This window comes from Beta vulgaris, chromosome 6 (genome assembly GCF_026745355.1).
Source record: "Beta vulgaris subsp. vulgaris cultivar EL10 chromosome 6, EL10.2, whole genome shotgun sequence".
Lineage (NCBI taxonomy): Eukaryota > Viridiplantae > Streptophyta > Magnoliopsida > Caryophyllales > Amaranthaceae > Beta > Beta vulgaris.
In genome coordinates, this window is record NC_079207.1 from 37649275 (window position 1) to 37663705 (window position 14431).

Genomic DNA, 14431 nt, shown 5'->3' on the forward strand with positions numbered 1-14431 from the left:
ATGTGATTATTCGACCTCCCTAGTGACCGCATGCTCCTTGATTTGTTTCTCGAAGGACATAATCTCCCTCTTGGGGAGTTAGACGGAGGAGGGAATGGTGAATGACTTCTTGTACAGCTGTCCCTCGTGGTATTTGAACCATCGAGCTCGCCTTCGGACCCTTTCAGCTTCGAGCTCATCTTGAGGAAGGACGCAATGTTGAGAGAGGGATATACTTTTGTCTGTTCAAGTATGGCTTTTATCAAGGGTGACTACTCCCCTATTCATGCTCGGAGCTTTCAGGACTTCCCACATGATTGGCCGTGGCGAGAGATCCTCAACCGAGCTAGCTAATCTTGACAATGCGTCTGCTTTTTGATTCTCAAGCCGAGGAATGTGAGTAATGGTGAAGAAGGTTAGATCAACAATTTCTTCCTTCTCTCTCTTCAAATACATCTTCACGCTATCCTCCTTGGCATCGAACTCCCCTGTCGGTTTCCCGATAATGAGCTGAGAGTTGGAGTGACCTTTGAGATTTCGAGCCCCATCTGGCTTGCATTGCTGGATCCCAAGTAGCAGTACTTCGTACTCGGCCTCATTATTCGAGGCGGTGAAATCGAACTTGATTACATATTTTGTTCTGTTCATTTGTGGGTCCAAGACCAAGAGTCCGGCGCCACATCCGACCTTCAATGACGATCCGTCAACAAATAGCTCCCAAAAGCCTTCTTCTGTAGGCTCGGGCCTGGAGGTGCATTCGGCTATGAAATCCGCTAGAGCCTGGGCTTTGATAGCAAGTCATGGCTCGAACTCGATGCCGAAATATGCAAGCTGATTGGACCAGTCTGTCACCCTACTAGACTGGTTCCTCCCTTCGATGACTTTTCTGAATGGGTTGACTAGTGGGAACTTTGATTGGATGGGCCTGAAAGTAAGGCTTGATCTTGCGAGTGGCGAGGACAAGGGCAAAAATTCATCTTCTCAATTGGAGGGTATTTGGCTTCTACACCTCGAACGACATGGCTTATGAAGTATATTGGATGTTGACTCTTTTCGCGCTCAATGACTAGGACGACGCTGAGGGAATGATATGATACGGCCAGATAGACACAAAGTGTCTCTCCTTGTAAAGGGAAGACGAGTTTAGGAAGACTGGCCAAACGGGCTTTTAGTTGTTGAAAAGCTTCCTCTGAAGCATCATCCCAGTCGAATGTCGAATGTTTCAGCGTCCTAAAGAAGTACAAACTCTTGACGGCTGATCGCGACAAAAAACGCACCAGTGCCGCCATGCAGCCGGTGAGGCGCTGGACCTCTTTGACAGTTCGAGGGCTCTTCATCTCGATGATGGCTTAAATTTTGTCGGGGTTGGCCTCTATGCCCCTCTCATCCACAAGAGAGCCAAGGCACTTCCCTCCCTTTATACCAAAGACACACTTCTTCGAATTGAGCTTCATGTTGTAGGTGCATAGGGAAGAAAGTGTTTCCCTCAGATCCGAGATGTGAACTTCATCTTGCCTGCTCTTAACGATCATATCGTTCATGTAGACTTATACGTTTCGTCCTATTTGTTACTCAAACAACTTACTCACGTACTGCTGATAGGTTGCTCCAGCGTTCTTGAGGCCGAAGGGCATTACCTTATAATAGTAAACGCCGGAGCTGGTGATGAAGGCTATGTGCACTTGGTCTTCTTCAGCCATAGGGATTTGATGATACCCCGCATCAAGATTCGTGAAACTGAAGAGTGCATGTCCGGCCGTTGAGTCTACTAGCCTGTCGATCTTAAGAAGGGGGGAAGTCATCCTTCGGACAGGCCTTGTTAGGGTCCGTGAAATCGACACCCATCCTCCAACCCTAGATGATTTACGGACTAGGAGTCTATTTGCCAGCCATTCGGTATATTGACACTCTCAAGTGAAGCATGCGGCTAACAACTTTTTGACCTCCTCCGCGGCAGCGATGCTTCTCTCGACACCTTGGTGGCTCAGCTTTTGCATAACCGGTTGATGTCCCTCCCGGATGTTCAAGCGCTGGACCATGAGCTGAGGATCGATGCTAGGCATCTCATCGAGGGTATAGGCAAATACGTCTTGGAACTCTCGAATAACTTCCACAATTTGGGCTCTTATGCCACAAGGAATCTGCTTGCCGATTCGATCCGAACTTTATTTTCATTAATACATACATCCTCATCCGTGCCTGTCGATCGAGGCCTATCGTACCATTTGGGATTTTCGGCCATGTAGAGCCCCATGATAGGAAGGGGTTCCTTAGGCTTAGGATGCTTTCTTTTTCGAGTAACTTCTTCTTTGTCTTGGTTCTTGAGGATGTTCACATAGCATTCTCGGGCGGACTTTTGGTCCGCGAATAGTCGAGCAACCATACCGTCGTCCCCCTCGAATTGCAGCAGCAATTGATATGTTGAGATGAAGGCCTCAACCTTGTTGAGGGTTGGCCGTCTAATAATAACATTATAGGGGCGGCTTGTATCCACGACCAAGTAATAGATGACTACGTTTCTTCCCTTGCCCTTTTCCCCCATTCGAGTGGGGAGTTTGATCCAGCCCAGTGGATGGACGGATTGTCCTCCGAACCCAACTAGAGGTTCGTCGATATCCGTTAGTTCGGCCTCCCGGTACTTCAGCTTTGTTAAGCAGTCCATGGTTATTATGTCCGCGGAGCTCCCACTGTCGATCAGTAATCGAGCAACCCTTAGATTTGCAATCTTCATCTCGAAGATAAGGGGATCGTCGTACGGGGTCTGGATTGGTTGATGACTATCCTTAAACGTCATTGTGGGGCAGCGGCTGTGGTAGTGACGTCCGTCCCATGTTTCAGGGTGTAGAGGTGTTTCTTTCGAGAGCGGCTGGTTAAGCCGCCCAAAGGGTACCCTCTTGCAATGATGTTTACATATCCGACCGTTTCTTCGCTCCGGGATTATTTCTCGCTTTGAGGTTCTTTTTTCTTTTTTTACGGATCATTCAAGTATCGATTCAATTTCTTCATCGGCTAACTTGTCTAGTGCTCTTTTCAACTCTCGACAGTTGCGAGTTATGTGGTCCCAGTCGTGATGGTACTCGCACCAGAGCCTCTTATCCCTTCGGTTAACGGCGGTGCTAATTGGGTTAGGCTTTAGTAGAGTATACTTCTCCTTGATATCAAGGTAGATCTCCCTTCTGTTAAGGGTATATCGGGGGTCGTTCCCATTATCATCCTGCCGAGGTTTCGTGTCTCTCATCTTTCGAGGGACGTCTCTTGGGGCATCTGCTTGAGAAACATACTCATGCTTCCTCTTGTTGGAGTTGGGTTCCTTATGCGTCTTGCAAATGTCGGAAGCTTGGATGAAATTTTGGGCGAGGTTCATTGCTTCGGAAAATGTCGAAACCTCACTCTCTGCGAGGTTGAGCTTGAACATGCTCGAGAGATATAGCCCCGACATGAGCGAAGTGAATGCGACGATGTTTGGAGGTCAGAGACCTTCAGGGATTCTTCATTGAATCTCTTAATGTACTCTGCCAGATCCTGATCTCTCCGTTGTCTAATACACATGAGATGGATGCTGGTCTTTCGGTGTCTTCATCCGACTATAAAGTTCTGGTTTATGGCCGCTTTGAGAGCCGCAAAGTTCGAAATACTTCCAGGGGTAACTTCCGTGAACCAGGTGAGAGCGAGTCCCTTTAGAGTGGTAGGAAAGAACTTGCACCATGCCGCTTCGTTGCCTTTTTGCACACTCATTTGTGCTTTGAATGCCGCCAAATGATAAATGGGGTCGGTGGTTCCTCCATAGTGCTCGATCAGTAGGACTTTCACTTTTCGGGGTTGGGGTCCGCATAATGCTTTCGCTGAAGGGAGTGATGAAACCTAAGTTGCCCATTTAGACCTCAGTCTCTTCACTGGACGCAGATCTATTGGATTCTTGTTCACTCCCACTGTTGTCTTTCCTCTGTTGTCGAGATTTCCTTCGTTCGTGGTTAAGGATTGGGGGAGTCTCTCCTCCTTTAGACAACGCCCGTCGCTCATTTAGGACTTCGCAGGCGTCTCGCTTACCATTTCTTAAGTAGCGCTTGCTGATAACATGCCTTGTACCCCCCCCCCCTTGCTGGGAGGAGCTCGAGCATACCCTTGAGGAGTTCGAGTGGAGTAGGAGGGTCAAGGCCCAAGGGTGATGACCTGAGGCTGGGGATCCATGCGACCCACTCGAGATGGTCCTAAGATCACTTGAAGGATGGGAGGCCTGGTCAAGGTGCCCTCCCCTTCATTTTGGAAGCTAAGCATTATGGCTTTGAAGCTGCGCTCGAGATTATCGTTGAGGCGATCTGCGAGTTACTGAAGGTCTTGTTGGGTGACGTGATTTGGACTTGTTTCCTCAAATCGAGGGAACTCAACTCGAGGCACTACTGTCCTCTGTCGAGGCTACCAGAGTTAATGGCATTGGTCACATTTCGAGGATGGACCTCCTCGATCGAGGACGTGGTGGTGTACGTCGGGATGAGAGGATGGGTGCCTGGCGGGTATCCTCCGCCGTCACGACAACTACTTCGGGGGGTGGTGTCCTTGTGTGACGTGATGAGCTCGGGGGCCTCTAATGTCGTCGGGTTCTCCGAGTCTTGGCCATGGCTTTTAGTTCAATGTCCCCACAGACGGCACCAACTTGTTTCAGGTACAAACTTGTAAGATGGGGGATGGATCGATAACAAGAGTCGAGATGTCAACCAGCTGCTCGGGGAATGATGAGAGACCTGCAAAAGCGAGAGTTAGACTACTCCGGGAGTGTATCTGGGATCTCCCCTCCGATGATCGAGTCAGTTGATGGGTTTAAATGGTAAGTGTGAAGTAGTTTGTCTAGAATTTATTACCTCTATAAATGGAGATCTGCCCCCTATTTATAGGTGTTGGAATATGTGAAAATGTCCTGCCAGGTTAGCATAAGATACGAGACGGGTGGGAACCACTGGGGGCTTGCCAAGCTGGCATAAGGCTTCAAAACACATGGGGCCTACTAAGAATTTATTGGGCCTAAACAAGTAAATTCTAACAACCTAGTAATAATAATCAAACTCTATACTGCAACGCTTTGGTATTCAGTACAAGTATTTTATTACGTATTCTGGTAATGAGAACTTGACATACTTTTTTCGAACTTTTGGCATGGTTCGGCAATGAACATTCTCTATTAACAAAGTCCAAGAAAAATGCCCTCCATTAATCCATGACATGGATCATGGAATCCGAGTAGTGGGAAGGTTGACAGGGGACGAGTAACTTGTACAAAATATTTGACTAGAGTGACGAAATGGGTTAAGTACAAAGTGATTAGGATTAAAGTAAGCTAATTATTGGTATGAATAACCAAAGTAAATTTAACGAAAGAAAATTAATGAATACTGTAAAAGACAATCGCCAGTACCATTTTACTTTATTTCATCCCATACTACTTTTTAGTTTGCTTTATTTGATACCATACTACTTTTCAGTTTGCTTTATATGATCTTGATGTCGTGTGAGACTATTCATCGATTATTACTATCAATACTTGTTTATGCTAAAATTTGTCTCTTATGACGGAATTAAAGTTTGGGACGATTCAACCAGATTATGTGTAAGACAATACAATGAATGGATGCAATGGGGATCAAAGGGGATGAACACACAAAGATGGTGACGCGGAAAACCCCCATGAAGATGGGTAAAAACCGCGGGTGGATGTAGATCCACCAATCTACTATCGTTGACGACTGTCGCTATAGGCTAGTGACAATCGTTACAGATTATGTTGTTCTTTTCTCTTTTAGTACAAAAAGTGTTCCGTAGTCCTATCTAATGATGCTTGTTTTTCTTTTGTATGCCTTTTTTCCCCTTGGCTTTTTTTCCAACGAATACACTAATAAATTCTAAGACTATTATAATGGTAACAGTTCCTTGATTATAGGAGATCTTCCTAATTATACTCCAACGTCGCAATCTCTTTTCCTCCTTGGTACAAGTTACTCCTCATCGACGGATCTCACGGCTAATTAAGTGCCTTGCTGAACTCCTTCCATTTTCAGAAATTCCATTTTTTGTACTTCAACTGACTTTACCCTCGTATCTCTCCATCGTGTCTTCATGTTACAATCGTCGTGTCAATGTCATCCTGCAAAAACTCAGCCATAACAGTTTGCCCCCAATTGTCGAATCGGGGTAACACAAAAACCATGAGACAATTGTTAAAAAATCATTAAACCAAACGGAGTATCTTTAATGTAATCAAGGTACTTTACCAAAAAAGCATAGAAAAAATCTCATACGACAAATATAGAAAATATCTTACAGAAAAAACATAAGGAAAATCCACTTAAGCGGTTATATTGGGCAACCCAAAGGTCTCAAAACGAAAAGGTAGTTTTTTTTTAAATAGCCGTTTAATTCTAACCGTTGGCCCAAAGTCATGATTGTTTTTGAAGGCATAAATATCGTGGGCGGTTGAGAATTTCGACCCACCAAATCTTTCTCTCTCCTTAAACAAAATAATTTCCATAACTCCCATCATTCTCTCCGCCGGAAAAAACGATCACTAATACCCGGTAATTTTCTACTTTCCGTTCGTCAATTTCTTTAATTCGCACTTTTTTCCTCTCTTCCTCAATCGCACTTATGGCACCTAGTAGACGTAGCATTAGGACATTCGTAAAAAACCAGGAAATATCGAGAGGCAAAGAAAAAGTCGTAAAACAGAGGAATGAAAATGAGGATGAATTGTCAACTATGTCAGAGGAAGACATGCTAAGGTTTTTAGACCTAGGGAATTTGCCCGACAACACTGTTATTAGAAATGCTGAGTCGGACGAACCACCAGAGACATGCCCCACCACTTGGGTGGTGCTTTATGAGTACCCTTTCAAAATAGGCCTGAGACTTCCCTTCACCCCCTTAGCAAGAGACCTGATGCAGATTTATCAAATCAGCCCTGGGCAAATTATGCCCCAAGTCTGGTGGATCCTAAGCGTCATCGACAGGGTGACGTCGTCATGGGAAGAAGCCTTCACCCTTCACGACCTACTGTTGTATTATGAAATTAGGGTCAAAGCCAAAAATAGAATAGCCCTACATGCAAAGGCGAGGTTAGAACCTCTGGTTAGGGGAGTTCAGTCGAACGACAGAGGTTGGAAAAACAGATATGTGTCTGTGAAGAAGTCATCGCTAGGGGAAGCTGGGAAGTCCCTGATTAGCGGCTGGAACAGTGAAGGTGTGTTTATTTTCAGTCTTTTTACTTTCGTGTCGCGTCGTTAACACCACTCTTACATCGTTTCTACCGCAGGTCTTAATCCCAAGTTACTGTCGCATCGCGACAAGTCTCAGAGTCTTTACGACAAGTTTTTAAAAGTTCCAGAAGAAGACAGGCAGTTCAGAAGAATTTTATTCGCTTCCCAAGATAGTTGTTCATCTATGGCATCTGGTAAGTTTACCTATTCTTTCTATTTTAAGGCATAACGTTGTCAGGAAAATTCATTTTACTGACTAGACGCTCCTGGACAGGTTCATCACAATCGCGTCCTAGGGGGGAGTCTGGACAGCCAAGCACCGGCTGAAATGCTGCGCAAACGCAAGAGGGAATCCTCTGCTGACATTGTGTCCTTGTCGACGGCGTCGACAAAGAAGGATACATGACGACGAACAATATGTCGCGTCTAAGACGTGCAAAACTGACTTTCTGTCCCCTCTAGACAAGTTTGGGCCCTTGTACACTGTGACCGTCCCTAACGACTTAATGTCGTTGGAGAGGTCCATATGGCCTGAGGCTGACAGGTTCCTTTTTCCTAGTGCTATGGAAAGGATAAAAGAACACATTCTTCCCCGCATGATGTCGGATGGATTATAGCTCCTATTCCAGGTATAGTTGCTCAACTTACTTTAAGACGCTATGCTACTATGACAATAATTTATAACTGCCAAATGACACACACTCTTCCTTCTTCATGCAACCCTCTCAACATCTCCTTATGGCGAAGAGGGAGATCTCATCCCTGCTGAAGGGTCATCTGACCATGAAGCAAAGGATGGAGAAGGCTGAGTCGGACGCGAAGTCCAAAGACACTGAATTGGAATCTTATAAGAAGACTGTGGAGGACATGGGGGAATCTTTGAAGAAAAATGGAGAAGAGCTGGAGGAGATTAGGAAGAAGGCGACTAAGTTGGAGGAATCCTCGCGTCGAGAGATCGAAACTCTCCAAGCGAGCGTTGACGCACAGAAGAATGAGCTGGACCTTCTTGAGGCTGAGGTGACTACTAGGGCCAGGGCTAAGCTAATGTATCAGTTCTTGATGAAGAAGACGGCGTCGTGGACGCCACAGAAGGATATAGACATGTACCTTCAGTACATGGGGTCGATGAAGGATCTGATGGACGAAAAAGACTTGGCTGCGACGGCGGATTCTTCATCAAAGATGGATAAGAATGCTCCGTCTTGCGCCGGGTTTATTGTGTCGGACGTGCCGCCCGACTCGGAGACTGAGAAGGAGGCCCCAGTCATTGCTCTGTCAGCTGTTGCGTCGCCGAAGAAAGAAGCTAGTAAGACCTCTGACGCTTAGTTTTTAGTCATTCTACATTATGCCCTCTTTCTTTAAACTTTATAGAACTTTGTTTTGGGTCACTCAAGGGAGTCACTCTTTGTTTTGTACTTTTTGGGTCGCCTACGGGGGTGACCATAACTTCTTATGTTTGTGCTTTTGGGTCGCCCATGGGGGTGGCCATAACTTTGACAATTATGCTTTTGTTCTTTAGTGAATTTAATCTTATGTTTTTCGCTTTGTGCGATATGCGTGTGTTTCAGTCGTTATTCTGACGTTCCTAAGGCATAGTCAGGCGCTTAGTAAGGCTTCATTGGTCGTTTGACGTAACGTTTGGACTTAGCAACTTTAAATCCACATAGGAAATACATAAACACTTACATGCGATTGCCAGAAAAATAAATCGAACGTCGAAAGTAGTTGTGGCTTTGAATAGCAGTGCCCCTTGTTACATAGTATGAAACCAGCAATGCAATACAACAACTCCCAACTTCAGGTTCTTAATTTGGAGACTTGTACAACAATGATTGGGCTCAAATCCCGATTCTGAACTCCGATCAGCAACCTGCAAAAAGGGACCCACCCTAGAGGTTTGGGTGGTATTTCCCCCTCCGATGCTTAAGTCAGATATCAGGGATATGAAGGAACTTTTAGAGAGAGAAAGTAGAGAGAGAGAGAGAATTTATGGCAGAATAACAGTACTGTGCTCTGAAAAATGTACCTTTTCCCTGAAATCAAGGACTATTTATACTGTTTGGAATGACTGTTGTGCCTTGATGTCACCCTAATTTGGGAGCATCTGATTGGCTAAGCAATAATATGATGACACGTGGCAAGTGCTGATTGGTCAAGATAATTTACCCTTTAGCTGAATCAGGCTTTACTTATATTGGGCCTAAGAATAATTTTAGGGCCACAAGGGAGCTTTCCAGTACACCTTTTCCTCAGACAAGTGTACTTTAGCCCAAAGAACGTGCAGCCCTTTGTACTTTTCTTTACCTAAGCTAATGCCACATGTAGGGCTGGGATAGTGCCAAAGTGTCATCATAGTAGCCGTTGATTTTTATTGCTACAACATTTGCCCCTTAAAAGAGGGGGTTACTTTTTAGGCGCCAAGACGGTTGATCTTCCTCTTTTAACCGACCTGGAACTGCCATTCCCTTTTTCAAAAAAGAGGCGCCATTTTGCCAGTCTCCACAGGTCAACCTTTAAGTGCAACGGTTATTTTTACCGGATGAGGGGCTCATTTTCACCCCTCTATAAATATGTGACTTTGTCGAATCTAAAATCATTTTAACATCGCTGAGAAATTTTCTAGAGAGAGAGACTCTGCAATTTTTACTGAGCTTTTTAGAGAGAGAATTTACTCCCGTCCGAGCTCTTGCAAACTGCTACTCCACTCGTCCGAGATTTCAGTTCGTCCTTGACATTCGTCCGAGCTTTCTCTACAGGTATTTCCTTAATTCTTCTTCTTGTTTTTTCACGCATATTTTAAGAAAATGAGTTCGTCTTCTTCATCGAATAAACCCGGCCGCTCAAGGGTTGGTACTAACCCTAGAACAGAGGGCCTGTCTTTTTCGGCATCTTCTAGAGTTGGACCTATCTTGGCCGGACATGCATTCTTTTTCTTTTGTCATGGACGGCAAAGTCAGACGACCCAGTCTTTACCTGTGGAGGGTAATCTGGTGCGCGTTAAGCAAACAACTCGTATCAGACGAGGAGTTAACCAACCGGCCTCCAGCTCAGAAATGGAGGCATCTACTGGACAGATTCCCGCTGAGGGAGAGCGTGAAGTCCAAAGTGCTCGTCCGGCAAACCCTAGCCCTTCTCCTGAACTCATCCAGGAGGAATCAGAAGTTCGAGGCTATCCCGATCCTAGTCCATCCAAACATAGGACGGTTTCTGATAAGACGAATAAGACTAGTTCTTCCCATCCTGCTAGCGATTCAGAGGAGCCGTCTACAACTTCTTCTGAAATAAGGCATCGGCTAGGTCCTCTTTCTGACCCTAGATTCATCTTGGCTGATAACTCTTGCCTGGGACGAGTAGGCTCCGACCTTAGACCTTTCTCTGTGGCTATGCCTATGACGGGTTACTGATTCGTCTTCCCTGACCGAGAGGACACCATACTTAGTGCCCCTCTGGGCCATATCGCTGTTTACCGTCTGGCCTTAGATGCCGGCTTGCGCTTTCCTCTTCACCATTTTATCAACCAACTTCTTCATTACTATAACATAGGGCACAATCAACTTGCCCCAAACTCCTGGCAAAACATCCTTACTTTCCTGGCCGTTTGCAATTTAAAGGGAGTGGACCCCTCTTTGGCTGCCTTCTCCCAAATCCTTTATGTTTCCAAAGTTCACAAAACAGTTGAAGGGAGTTGGCTGAGCGTGTCGCACAAAGCGAAAAGCATAAGATTAAATTCGTCCAGGCGATAAAACGTCCAAGATGCACTCCTGGAAGGCCGAGTTCTTATTCGTCCAGGCGCCCAATGAAGCGGTTGCTAGACGACTTCGTTATTTTAGCCGAAGCAACACCAACACTGGACGGATGGCTTCTTACTTAGAATTAGAGAGCAACTCGGCTGAAGAGATGGTGGAGTACTTCAGAATTTCGGAGTATTCCATGGACGACGTATCTTTTAAAGGCCCGTCCAATTGAATCCCTTTTAAAGAAATGTTCTACCATGATAACTTCCTGGTCGCTGCCGGCTTGCGGCAGGGCGAGGATAGAGGTATAATTATTCAAAAAAAAAATTCCCAAGTAGAACTCCCGTCTTAATTATCATTCGTCTAACCTTAGCCTCCTCTTTCTTTCTTATTTGCAGACTCGGCCAGAGGTAAACTGAAAAAGTATTGGATAGGAGACATGAGCTCATCCAGATTTGCAGATTCTCTCTGGAAGGAATTCAGCAAATCCGGTGCTGATAAAGGATGGATACCCTAGTATGCTTAAAATATATGTTTTTTTTTTAGCGCCTTCTTCAGAGGTAGATCGTCCAAACATATGTTTGGACGGACCCTCCTCTGAAGAGCAATACGTCCGGAAATAGCTGGACGAGCTCCCTCTTCGAAGAGCAATACGTCCGGAATTAACTGGACGAGCTCCCTCTTCGAAGAGCAATACGTCCGGAATTAGCTGGACGAGCTCCCTCTTCGAAGAGCAATACGTCCAGAATTAGCTGGACGAGCTCCCTCTTCGAAGAGCAATACGTCCGAAATAATTTTGGGACGGTTTCATTCTTCCAATGGACGAGCTGCTTCTTTGAAGGCAAATCCTCCATAACTGTTCCGGACGCCTTCCTTCTTCGAAGGACAGGACGTCTCTTACTATCTTGGACGTCTCCTGGATTCTTCATTCCACTAATATTTTTTCAACTTTTACAGAAAAATGCCCCAACGTCTAGGGCCCTGGCTGAGAAGGCGGCAGCCAAAAACAGACCGGCCGGAACCAATGAAGATCCTCCCCCTAAAAAGGCAAAGGGCTTCACGGCCAAGAAGAAAAAATCATCACGGCCTGTTCCCAAGGTCGTGATTGATATTCCAGTCAAGGAGGAGCTTCCGGCCAAGGAGGAGCTTCCACAGGTCGACGACCTAGTATTAGTGACCTATACCGGTCCTGCCGGCCAACCTGCTACTGCTCAACCGGACGCGCTTGTTGATCTAGACGACGCAGGTCAGTCTTTACAGCCGACGCGGCTGTGGATGGGTCAGCTTTTTCTGGACCAGTAGCTAAGCTGGTAGGCCAAATGCCGGCGGCATATAGGACGGCCTCCCGTGCCTCTGGTGAGTCTTATTATTCAAACGTAGTTAGAACACTTCGGGTTGGCGGGCGTCCGATGAGTCCGTCCAACAAACAAGCCGTGGTTATTCCGATCAGAAATATTGACGAGTCTCATCTTTCAGATAAAGGGAAGGGACCAGCTATTGACGGCTCTCCCATCCTTTCAGACGATGACTCTTCTGCTGCTTTTGGGAGGATGTCACCGGCTGACCGTGAGAAGCTCAAGCTGGAGCTTTTCAAATGTTTCCCTGAACCTTACATCAAGGGGTTGAGGGGAGCATCATCAGGACATGTAGGCTACATTTCTCAACTTGCTGCCGAGGTATATCCTTTTTCTTCTTTGGACGCATGGGTTTTATACTTGTTAGATTTTTATCTGTTTATACAACCGTCCTGACATATCTTCGTCTTTTTCCATTTTCAGCTCTGTGCTCGCAGTATGATAACCGAGGACTGGGCGAGAGGGCTTAGGAAAGAGAACAAGCAGCTCGTCTAGGACGTAACTAAGGTTGCGGACCATGCTTAGTACTCGATGGTCGAGCAAGAGGTGCTGCACCAGCAGTCCAAGTTAGCTTGGGAAATGCGGTCAGCCGAGCTAGAGTCCCAAAACAAGACCTATCTCCTTCGGCTGACCGAACTGCTGGACGAGATGGATGCCCTGGAACGCTCTCTCAAGGACGAGAGAAACTCAGTCATGCTGATGGCCGCAGAGTTTTTTAGAGAAAATCTCGTCCTTAGGGTGAAAAACTAGGCCTTGAGGGCTGAAGTCACAGCCACTGTTGAACCCTAGTTTTGATGATGACAAAGAAACAAAGATGCAAACTAAGTAGTGAACTAATGAATTATTTAAGTGTATGTGTTTAAGGTATCAATGAAAGGAACTGGGAGAATACGAATCAAGAAGAAGTCAAGAGAGGATTTCAAAGGCTAAGTAAAGAAGTTTCTATAGTTGATACTGGAGCAAGCATTGGATCAAGAAGAATAGAAGCTAGGCGTTTTATTTCTAGTTCCAATGTAAAGGAACAAAAAGAATGGTAAGGAACTGTGGCAGTTATTTGAGAATGAGAGTTTGTTCCTTTGTAAGGAACAAACTAAGTGGCACTAGACAATATGTTAAAGGAACTAGTTAATAAAGGAACTAGACTTAGGCGTGCAAGTATAACGTTAAAAATAATGAGTAAGTCATGCCTAATTATAGGAAATTAGTTTTATCTAATTTCAAATGATAAAATCAGTTTTAAAAAAGAAAATCTGTTTTGAGAAAAGATTTTTTTTCGGAAAATAAGAAAATAAATATCCGGTTTTAGAAAGATTTTTTAAAGATATTATTTTCTTAAAGATTAAAAATTCAGATTAAATTTTATAAAAACTGATTTTCGGATAAGGCTCAAGGAACTCCTATTACTTAGGAGTAATGGCTATATATCCACGTTCATTTTAGTTCATGGGATCATGGGACATGATGTAAACGTGTTCCTTAGGGGAAGGAACATCATGGGTTAATGGACTTAAACATGTACTCAATTAATCCCACGTTCTTATGATATAACTATAAATATGAAGTCTAGATAAGTTCCAAATTGGTCTGACTAAGTAATTAAGTGAGTTTAACTTATTAAGTGTCAGTGCCTTCATTCTCTCATAATAGCCATTTGTTCTTTGCCTTCTTACTCTAATTCCACTAAGCTTATTTCGATCAATTGTATTTTGGTTTTTGGGGTAAGGGAACTTTGAGTGAAGTTCTGTAAGAGAAAGGCTTTGAGTGAAGCTTGTATGTGTGAGAAAACTTCGAGTGAAGTTGAGAGGAACTGCTGTTAAGGGAACAGTGGTTCAGGAACTTGAGTTTAGGAACTCAAGGTGGGGCTCGAGTTAGAATTAGGTTGTAACAGAGTTGTTTGGCCTAATTAGTGAAAGTGTTGAGTTTAAAATCCCTAGTGGTCGAGGTTGTTTCTTCTTGTTGGGCCCAAGAAGTTTTTCCTCGTAAAAATCCCTTGTGTTCCTTTAGCTTGTTTATTCGTTTAAGTTTTAATTTCCGCAAAAAGTTACGTTTATTTCTACACCTACAATTCACCCCCCTCTTGTAGTGTTCCTAGGGAAATAACAATTGGTATCAGAGCTAGAAC